Here is a 10,782-nt window from a genome sequence, read left to right as displayed (position 1 = left end):
CTTTGGCTGCCTTAGGACTCCAACACTACTGTGTTTTTTGTCACCATTCATAGTTAAAAAAGTGTTAAAGTTTAGTATGAAATGATATATATTTTTTTGAATTCTATCCCTACATTCCTGATTAAGGACCCCTGGAAAGTAAGGGATTTAGAATCAAACAGACTGAGATTCAAATTTTAACAACTCTCTGCACCAAGTAAATCTGAGTTTTCTGAGATTCTGTTTTAGATTGGTATATTACTAACCTGTATGTGAGAAAAACAGAAAGTATCTGTAATGATGTCTAGTACTTGAGCACTGCTAAATAAATGCTAAATGTTATTAGTTTATTGAGACTTCATGGGGTAATGAAAGAAGCCCCAATATCCTGGATTTGAATCCAGCCTTGCCTCTTAGTAGCTATGTGACTTGGGCTTCTTTAAATATCAGTTTACTCCTCTGGACTATGGGGCTGATAATGCCTACTTGTAATACCATAAGCCTTACTGTAATACCATAAGAAATGTACTATCATGGGGCTGGAAATAGAAATGTTCAAGAGACAATTGATTGAAAGAATGAATGGCTGACATTTAAAAATGTAATTAATTACACTTCTTTGGGTCTGACAAATTTCAATTCTTAATGACAAGTAAAAGTCCTCAAAAATGTGGTGTTGATTTTATGTATGTACTTATGAAAAATCAATTCAAGTTATGGTAACTTATTTATTATCTTTAAATAAAAAAGTTAAAATTTAAAAATAATGTCAAATCTCTATATGTTTCTTAACCAGCACCTTTTTACCAAACGCCAATGTATTTCTGAAAACATTCTGAAGAAGGTAACTGGTTAAATATACAAAACGTATTTCAATTAAAAGATCAATGCAATTATAAGAAATTAAAATTTAAATGGACAGAAATAGTTACTAATTCTTTTTAAACTCTATTTTTATGTATAAAAACATATTTTAACATTTTTTAGGAACACAGTTAAAATGAACATTAATACAAGTAAATATAAAATTCTTAAAAACAGCTGATGAAATATCTAAATACTTAACAAATGCAAGAATTAAGTATTTATTAAACATAGGTTGACAGTGATATATGAAGTGGGGCCAGATAGATTCCATAATCTGATTGCTCAAAAGAGAGGCCCAATTTCTCATCCCCACCTCAGATTTGCCCTTTGTTTAACTGCTGACTATTACATTTCCCCCTAGCTGCTCATCAATGTTCCAGAGCAGCAATGACCTGGGTGGACGCACCACTCTGGCCACCCCAGAGGGTTCTTCCTCAGTCTCCAGCTGATGCTTAGCATGAGAATAAAACATTAACAGATGCAGTCTGTGTCTTAACTTTGCCTGCTGTCCTACTGTCTTCTCTGGTGGGACCCTCTTGGCCAAAGATCATCTGACTGTAACTTTGGAAAGCTGCCTGATAGAGAAAAGGGAGGGGGAATGAAGGGGAGAGAGAGAGAGAGAGAGAGAGAGAGAGAGAGAGAGAGAGAGAGAGAGAGAGAGAGAGAGAGAGAGAGAGAGAGAGAGAGAGAGAGAGGAAACAGGGAAGAAGAGGAGAGGGAGAGAGAAAGAAAACTATCTTGAGTTGTGCTGGGAATTGAGATAACTAGAATGCAGCTCCACCTCAGCCATTCACTTGCTGTGTGAATTTAGGAAAGATACTTTCTGTACCTCAGTTTCCTCATCTATAAAATGGCCTATATTCCCCTTTACTAGTAGAACTCACAGTAGAATTCAATACTTAAGTCCCAGTCATTTTTTTACATTGTATCCTATATAATTATAGCTTTACCCAAACGTTAAAACCTCTGTGAATAAGACTAACCTGGGCATTTGGATCGATAGGTTTTATTATTCCACCAATAAAAGTGGAGGAGGAAGCTAGTAGCATGTTTACTGCCTGTCCTACACCTCATGCAGTCCTGTTTCACATGATGACAAAGCCGTAAGGTGACTTTCCCCATTTTGGAGAAGAGCAAAAGTAAGATTAAAGGTAAATAACCTGACTGAGGTCAGGATATTAATTAGCAAAGTCAGGATTAGATTCCATTTATTTGTTCATTCATTCATTCATTCATTCAGTAAATATTGTTGAACATCATGCCTGGTACTTAATTAAGTGTAGAAATAAAGCAGGGAACAAGTGTCTCCAAAGATCATATTTCTTTTGCTACTATACTGAAGGTATATTCTTGTCAGAATATCTTGAGAATATCAAGGAAAAATATAATTTAAAATTTTCAAACTCATGCCATATTTGAGAAAATAGACCACCAAGTCATTTTAGAGTACTTTCCCAAAATTTTTGCTCTGACTCTTCCCATTTTACATTGAAAACATCAACTTTATAATGAGGAATAATGAATTTTATTAATCTCATCTTTACAAACATAAAGCATACATCTCTCTCTCTCTCTTTTAAATGAATGGCACTAATAGTCACAATTTTACTACAAAACTGTGGCATAGAAACAGCATTTTTAGCAAAAAATAAATTATCTAATATAAATGGCAAATATAAGTATTTAAGGAACATAATATTGAAAGATTAGTTAGGTAACTAAAATGAATAATTAGAGAAAATTAAAATAACAGACACACCCTATTATTGAGTGAATTCAGTGTACATTAGCTAGGAACTGTGGAGGATAAAAAATAACCCTCAAAAGAATCCAGATCATATCAAAGTGAATGAAGTATTATTCAGGGTCTGTTGATTTCTTTCAAGTGTGTTGCTACTAGAACAACTACTGCTACTATTAAAAACAAGAATTCACATTTATTGTGTTAACTATTTGCCAGTGAAGTGCTTTGAAAGTGTTGCAGCATTAATTTTCTCAATGAACCCATAAGGTAGGCATTTTCACCGTTTCCACTTCACAGATGAGGAAGTCTGAGAATTAGCAGTGCTCAATAACAGCTCTGGCAGGGTGGCTCAGTTGGTTAGAGAGTCCTCCCCATATGCCAAGATTGCATGTTTGATTTCCCCTCAGGGCACATACAAGAAGCAACCAATGAATGTATCATTAAGTGGAACAACAAATCTCTCTCTCTCCCTCCCTCTCTCTTACTCTCTAAAAAAAAAGGAGAGAGAAATGCTAAATAACATATAAAGACACACAGAAAAAACAGTGAGATAGCTGATATTAAAAGGCCAATTATTCCAAGTCCAAAGCTAATGCTTTTAACAGTTAATCTAATACTCATTTTATTATATCAAGACTAAATAATTAAGAGATTGATGAAATTGTTAATACCATAAAAATCAATATATGAACTGATTTGAAGCGAAGAAAATGAGCGAGGATTCAAATGGGTTCACTTTTAAATGACAGTAAGAAACGTAAGTGGATGTCCAATGGGATTGCACAATGAATAAGGTGTAGACCTGCTCTTGCAAAAAAGTCAGCCAAGGATATAGCCTATAGTAGACCCAAAGGAGAGGATAAAGGAACTCTGAAGCTAATTATGGTGGGGGAGATGAGAGAACTTGACATACCTGAACATCCATCAAAAACTAAACTGCATACTGAATAAAACAAAGCAGAAGGATGAGTTCATTGCAAGGTTTTCAACCACCATACAAGGAAACTCCAGTATACCAGGACAGTGAGTTCCAAGTTGCTGGGAGACCAAGAAATTTTTTTGGGAAAAATACAGAAGTCAGAAAGGCTGTTTCAGCTGATTCATTGCCTAGTGGCCTTCATTCTTATTTGGATCAGGGTAGCTAAGTCAGGGGAACAAGAAAGTCCAGAGATGGCATGAATAGTCTTGGCATTTGGTGATTAATTGGCTGATGTTCTCTGCTAATTTTTGAGAAGAGCTATACATTCCTGTGATGGTAGGTTAAGTTTACTATACATGCACCTGCACTATCTGTCTCCATTTTGGATGTACACACTTCTGGAGAGGCTAGGACATACAAGACTTTAAGAAAACTTCTAGGTAGATTTCTTGAACCTAGAAGCATAGAGTAGGAGTTTAATATTTGTTCTAAGACTGAGGGACTATTTATGAAGTGACCTGGTGCATTTCAGAAAGTGGAGCCTTGGGATCCTCCACGATACTTGGTAAAATGGAGTCTGAGAGATTCTACTAGAATTTTTTTTCATTATTTTTTCTTGACTATGACCCACAGTAAATTTTTTTCTCCCTCAAAACCAGGACACATATTCATATAGGTGCACTTATTTAGCTGATATTAATATCCTATAGAAGGAATATTTGTCCTTACTATGGGCATTACACTCTGATATTTTCTACTATTATATTTTAGTTTTTGTATTGCTGGGTGCAATGAGCTAAATTGATTTCACAACCCACTAATGGCATACAATTTGTTGCATGAAAGATATTGGTTAAGGGATCACTGGGAGAGGTACATGCTAGCAACCTATGTGCCCTCGAGGAAGACAAGGATTTAGGTAGTTTATGGAACATGTCAGTCCACTATTACTAGTAAAAACATGAGACTTGAGGATGAAAGTGAGTTTAAATTTATGAATGCAGTTTGGGGGTACTGGGCACAGAGATGATGGTTGAAACCTTGCATTAGATAAGTTATTCAGAGAGAGTAAAACACAATGAGCAGAGCAAGGCACAAGATAAAAAATAAACTCTACAGAATACCACAGTTCCGCAGTGGAGTAAGGAGGAAGAAATAGAGAAAAAGTACAGAAACATGTTTATATGATAATTTAATATAATTTATGATAATTGTTTTTTGAGTCAGGAATCACTGATCTATTTTATATTGACTTTTTAAAGATCAATATTATTGTCAGTGTATGCTAGTTTTTTGTGGACTATAAAATAATTTATTCTTCTCAGTGGGGCTGTGACCAAAGGTTTTAAAAATATTTTTCAATTACAGTTGACATTCAATATTATATTAGTTTCAGATGTACACCATAGTAGTTAGATATTTACATAACTTACAAATTACCACCCACCCACCTAAATCTTGCCTTACTTGCATTTGTTGTATAAAATGTTTGAATGGTTACAGTCCAGGAAAGATGGCTTATTCTGCCACCTAGTGGTTAGTTTTATCATGCTGGAAAAATACAACCAAAATTTATCCAAAGACATTTTGTTAAGGTATCTGCTATGTGAATATTGGAGGCCAGTCAATATAGTCACAGATATCAAAATCTGAGGCAGGCCCTCCTCTTAAAGTTGAGATTGTGCATCCTTTCACAATATTTTCCTTATAAAATTCTAGGAAAAAACATAAATTAGGAGTAAACATAACATGGCATGAAAAAGACAATTATGAAGAAAACGATAGAATCCTACCAAGGAACACAGAATAATGACGGCATACCATGTTTACTGAAGAAATGTTAATTATTATAAATATGCATAGTCTTCCTAAATTTAACTATAAATCCAATAACATCATAGGCAAAATCTCAAAAGGTTTTAAGCATAAACAGACTACTGTTGAACCTCAGAGGGAAGGCAGGGGAGGGTGGGTGGGAAGAGATCAACCAAAGAACTTGAATACATATATGCATAACTTGTGGACACAGACATTTGAGTGCGGGAGGGCCTGTGGGGGGATGGGAGTGGGCTGCAAGAGATTAATGGGGGTGGGAGGAAGGAGGACCTATGTAATACTTTCAACAATAACAATTAAAAAAAAGAAAAAAAAAAGATTTTTGTTTGTTTGTATATTGGGACATTATAAATTGGTTCTAACATTTAAATCAAAGAGAAAATGTAAAATAATACTCCTCCCCCCACAAAAAAAAAAGGACAAGGTAAAGAAGAACATGCTTAAGATAGTTAAATAACAGTCACTAAATATTATGCAGAAATAAGTAAACCAACTGAATAGCATAAAGAATCCAGAAACAGAATCATGGAAAATATTGAAATTCAGTTGGTGATTAAAGTGGCATTTCAATTCAGTGGGAAAAAGAGTAAGTATTCAGTATATGGTATTGTGAAAATAAGTTATACATTTGCAAAAAAAAAATTATTTTCAACTTTATCATATACCAGTATAAATTCTTTATGGCTTAGAGATCTAAATGCAAAAAAGCAAAACTATAAAAGTGTTAAAAAGTAAATGCAGCATAATTTTTATAACCATATGGTGGGAAAAATCTAAGCAAAACACAGATCCAGAGCCATAAAGAAAAGGTTCTACATTCCTGATTACATAAAGATTTTCAATTCTTTTGAACAAAAGACACCATAAAGATTTTTTAAAAAATATATATTTTTTATTGATTTCAGAGAGGAAGGGAGAGGGAGAGAGAGAGATAGAAACATCAGTGATGAGAGAGAATCTTTGATTGGCTGCCTCCTGCATGCCCCCTACTGGGGACCAAGCCAGAAACCTGGGCATGTGACCTGACTGGAATCTAACCGTGACTTCCTGGTTCATAAGTCGATGTTCAAAGACTGAGCCACATGGGCTGAGCAAAAAAGTTAAACAGCAAGTGACAGACTGGAAATGACATTCAGAATATAAAAGTGTTTCCACATCTACACATTGATAAGGAAATAAGTAAAAAGAAAATGGGCAAATGATTTGGACCAGGATTCACTGAAGAAATACAAATGACCAATACGCTGATAAAAAGATCCTCAAATTTAACACTGTTTATAAAAATGCAAATTAAAATGAGATATTTTTATTTATTTTTAAAGTTTAGTAATATCAAGAATGTGTAATAATGTGGGGAAATAGGCTCTCTCAAACACTCTCAAAAGGTGATTAATGAAGCAGTTTTGGAAGACAGTTGGGCAGAATCCATAAAATTTTTAAATTCACATATTTTTGACCTAGCAATTATAGTTCTGGAATCAATCCTCAAGAAATAGTCACATATGCTCACACAATGTGTTCATTGTTTTATTTTTAAAAATAATAGTGAAAAATGGAAAACACGCTAAGGTAAAATAACTTTCTTCACTTGTTTTCCAAATCATCACAGGCTCCTAGCTTTCTCCCTCATTGGCCACTCAGACTAGACCTCCTTTCCTGGTTCCTTCTTAACTCCTCCACCTCCTCATGTTACAGTTCCCCAGGACTCAGTCCTAAAGTCTCTTCATCTCTATTCACTTCCTTGGTGACCTTATCTGTTTTCTTTTTATTTTATGTTAATTTTTAAATTGATTTTAGAGAGAGAGGAAGGGAGAGAGAAAGAAACATCGATGTGAGAGGGACACATCCATTGGTTACCTCCTGCAGACTCCTACCAGGAGGATCGAGCCCAAAACCGGGGCATGTACCCTGACCAGAATCAAACTGGCAACCTTTCAGTGCATGGGGCAATGCCCCACTAACTGAGCCACACCAGCCAGGGCTTTTAGTTCTCTGATTTGACATCTACTACTTTCCACTTGACAATTTACATTTCTAGCTCAGGTTCTCCCTCTGACTTCCAGATTCACATATCTATCTGCCTGTTGACTTCTCCTTTTCAGTATCTAATATGTATCTTACATGTAATTTGAGAAACAAACTCTTGATCTTCTCTTCAAACCTGATCTCACCTTAATTGTTTAGATCTCAGTAAATAAAAACTTTATATTTTTAGTAGCTCAGGCCAAAGTCTATGAGTCCCATTTGAAACCACGTTTCCTCATCTCCATCCAATTTGTCAGCAATTTATACAGCCCTATTATTGGCTGAGCTTCAAAGATATATGAAGAATATATAAAGAATCGTCTCCTACCTGAATGAGTAAAACAGCCTTGGAACTAGTCTCCCGACTTCCACCTTAACCCTATGGGGCCTGCTTTTAACAGAGCAGAATTTTTATAATAACTTTTACATCTTAACATAATTTTTATTCCTCACTCTCTCCTCCCAAAACTCCCTCCCCTCAACAATTCTCACCCTACTTACCAACACTTTCCCCTAGCTCCTCTACTCAAGTTACTCTGCCCTCCCTTGAAACCTTCAAACCCCTGAGACATAACCTTGACATAGGGCACATGCACTTACTGTTCCCTCTTCCTGTATTTTCTCACTTATTTCCACACCTGTTTCAAGCCTTTACTCAAATTTCATTTTCTTATTGAATGCTTTTTAAAAATCATCAGCTGACGATATGTTTTTTATTGTTTTTGTAAAGAGAGGCAGGAAGAGAGAGAGAAACACTGATGTGAGAGAGAAACATTCATCGATTGCCTCTCATATGTGCCCCAACTGGGGATGGGACCCGAAACCTAGGTATATGCCTGGACCAGGAATGGAACCTGCAACCTTTTGCTGTACAGGACAATACTACAACTAACTAAGCAACCCAGCCAAGGATCATTGAATCTTTCTTGACCAGTCTATTTAAAATTGAACACTTCCTCATTATCATCTGATATAGTATGTATTTTATGTTTTATGAATTCATATATTTATTTTATGCTTCCTGCAACTGGATTATTTTTTTAAATATATTTTATTGATTTTTTAAGAGAAAAAGGGAGAGAGATAGAGAGTCAGAAACATTGATGAGAGAGAAACATCGATCAGCTGCCTCCTGCACACCCCCCACTGGGGATGTACCTGCAACCAAGGCACATGCCCCTGACCAGAATTGAACCTGGGACCCTTCAGTCCATAGGCCGACGCTCTATCCACTGAGCCAAACCGGTTAGGGCTGGATTATTTTTTACTGCTTTTTTTTTTGTTTGGTTAGTTGGATGATTTTGTTTATTATTATTTACTACTAGTGACCCAGTGCATGAAATTCCTGCATGGCGGGGGGTGTCCCTTAGCCTGCCTGCACCTTCTCCAATCTGGGACATCCCTCTTGCAATCTGGGACCGCTGGCTCCTAACCACTCACCTGCCTGCCTGCCTGATCGCCCTTAACCACTCTGCCTGCAGGCCTGCTCGCCCCCCACTACCCCCCCCCTTGCCAGCCTTTTCACCCCCAACTGCCCCCCTTGCCAGCCTGATCACCCTCAACTGACCCCCTTGCTGGCCTGCTCGCCCCCAACTGCCCTCCCTTCCTGGCCTGATTGCCCCTAACTGCCTCTGCCTCGGCCCCGCCACCATGGCTTTGTCCAGAAAGATGTCCGGGAGGTCTCCTGGTCTAATTAGCATATTACCCTTTTATTAGTATAGATGTTATCCCAATAAATTTAATAAAAATTGTCTGCAAATTATGCTTACACTGGAAGTGAACTACTTATCAATTTTATTTTAATCATCACTATTGGTGTACCCTGTAGGTGTAAAATTTGACTTCCACACTGTCAGCATTTCTTGGGGGCCAGACTTCAGAGACTTCATAGATAGTTCTGAGTTCTTTGGCCTTGCTCTGAAGTTACTGGCTGCCCAAGTTATCATTCGAGGTGGTGAATTTTTCTACATTGTCTTGGTATTTTTCTGGATCATTTTTATTCAGTTCCTCATTTGGCCTGTGATAATGGCCACATATTGTTGGCTTTATAGCTTTTGTAGGTTTTCTTGAAGGGGTAGGAATTTTTGAAAAGGCTCCTTTCCTTGAACTCCCTTAAAGACATCTTTTCACCCCCATGGATGTCTTTAGTACCTAGAAGGACAACAGTGTGAGAACAGAAGGATATTGGTTTGTGGGAAAATGGCTGGGATGAAAGGGAAAAAAGTCTTCATGAGAAAAAGTATGGGTTGAGGATGGAATCTGCCAGGCAAGACCAGGGAGTCTTGGGGATATGCCACTAAAGAAGAGGAGAAGAAGTTTGGATGTGGTCATTTCAATCTGGACACTGGACCTGGGTTAACAGGGCTTCTTCCTTTTTTACCTTCTTTTAGTGAATGGGGTTGGTTGTTACATAACTGTGCTAGGAGTTTGTGGTTTCCTGGTCATCTTCACCATGTCAAAATTTCCCAGGGCCCTACCTCAGGCCTCCTGAACATATGCTTTTCTCTAGGACAATGAGGGGCCACAACCCCTAGGCTTTAATTAATCAGGAAGCCTCTCCTCCAGCTAATGGTAGCTCTGGGAGAGAAATTTAGACATCATAAAGCACCATCCTGACACTTCCATGGGGAGAGGTGAGGAGGCCAAGATGCTTTGGTAAGAGAAAGGGGGCATTTCTTTAGCACTCCTAAGCCTTCTCAAACTTATTGACTCCATGTTCAATTTTGATGGGTCACATGGTAGGGAGATAATGCTTCCTTCAAATGTTTCCCTAGGCCACCCATTTCAGTGGTTCATTGATCTTTCTCATCTTTCACCATTAGCTAAGATTTCATAAGATTTACCTAAAATCTTTTCAAGGTAATGTGACTGTCTCTGTGGAGATGTGAATCATCCTGCTTCCCTTAACCCCTCAATGCATCTTGAAAACCATTCACTTCTTGGCTACTACCAGAGAAATTTTCCATCTCACCCCCCTTTTCCACTGTCCATGTGGATCTCCCCAGCTTTCTCTTTTCAAGGTTGAAATCATTGCCTTTAGGCTGCCTTTAATGAATAGAGTTGCTCAACTGGTTATCTTAGCTTTGTTTAAAATCTTGGGAGTGATCATAGTAGGTATAATATCTAGATTTGGGGTTTAACAGTATAAGGTGAGTGAGGCAGGAATTTAAATTCCTGAAGTTGGACTTCCTGTTTGTATGTTGAAAACTGCACCTCCCCCCTCCCCACCTCCTCAGGGAACTCGGGTAGTCAGATCCTTGGTCTGAGGATTGCAGACTCAGGTTCATAGAGGACAGGAGGCCCAGGCCCTGTCAAAGATGGATCAGAAGGAGGGCTAAAGGACCCTATGGAATCCATCTCAGCCCCTGCCATCAAACTTTGGAATTGCTGGGCTTGGTACCGGATACGATGT

Source organism: Plecotus auritus (genome assembly GCF_963455305.1).
Source record: "Plecotus auritus genome assembly, chromosome: 2".
Taxonomy (NCBI): domain Eukaryota; kingdom Metazoa; phylum Chordata; class Mammalia; order Chiroptera; family Vespertilionidae; genus Plecotus; species Plecotus auritus.
Note: the sequence above shows the minus strand (reverse complement) of the source record.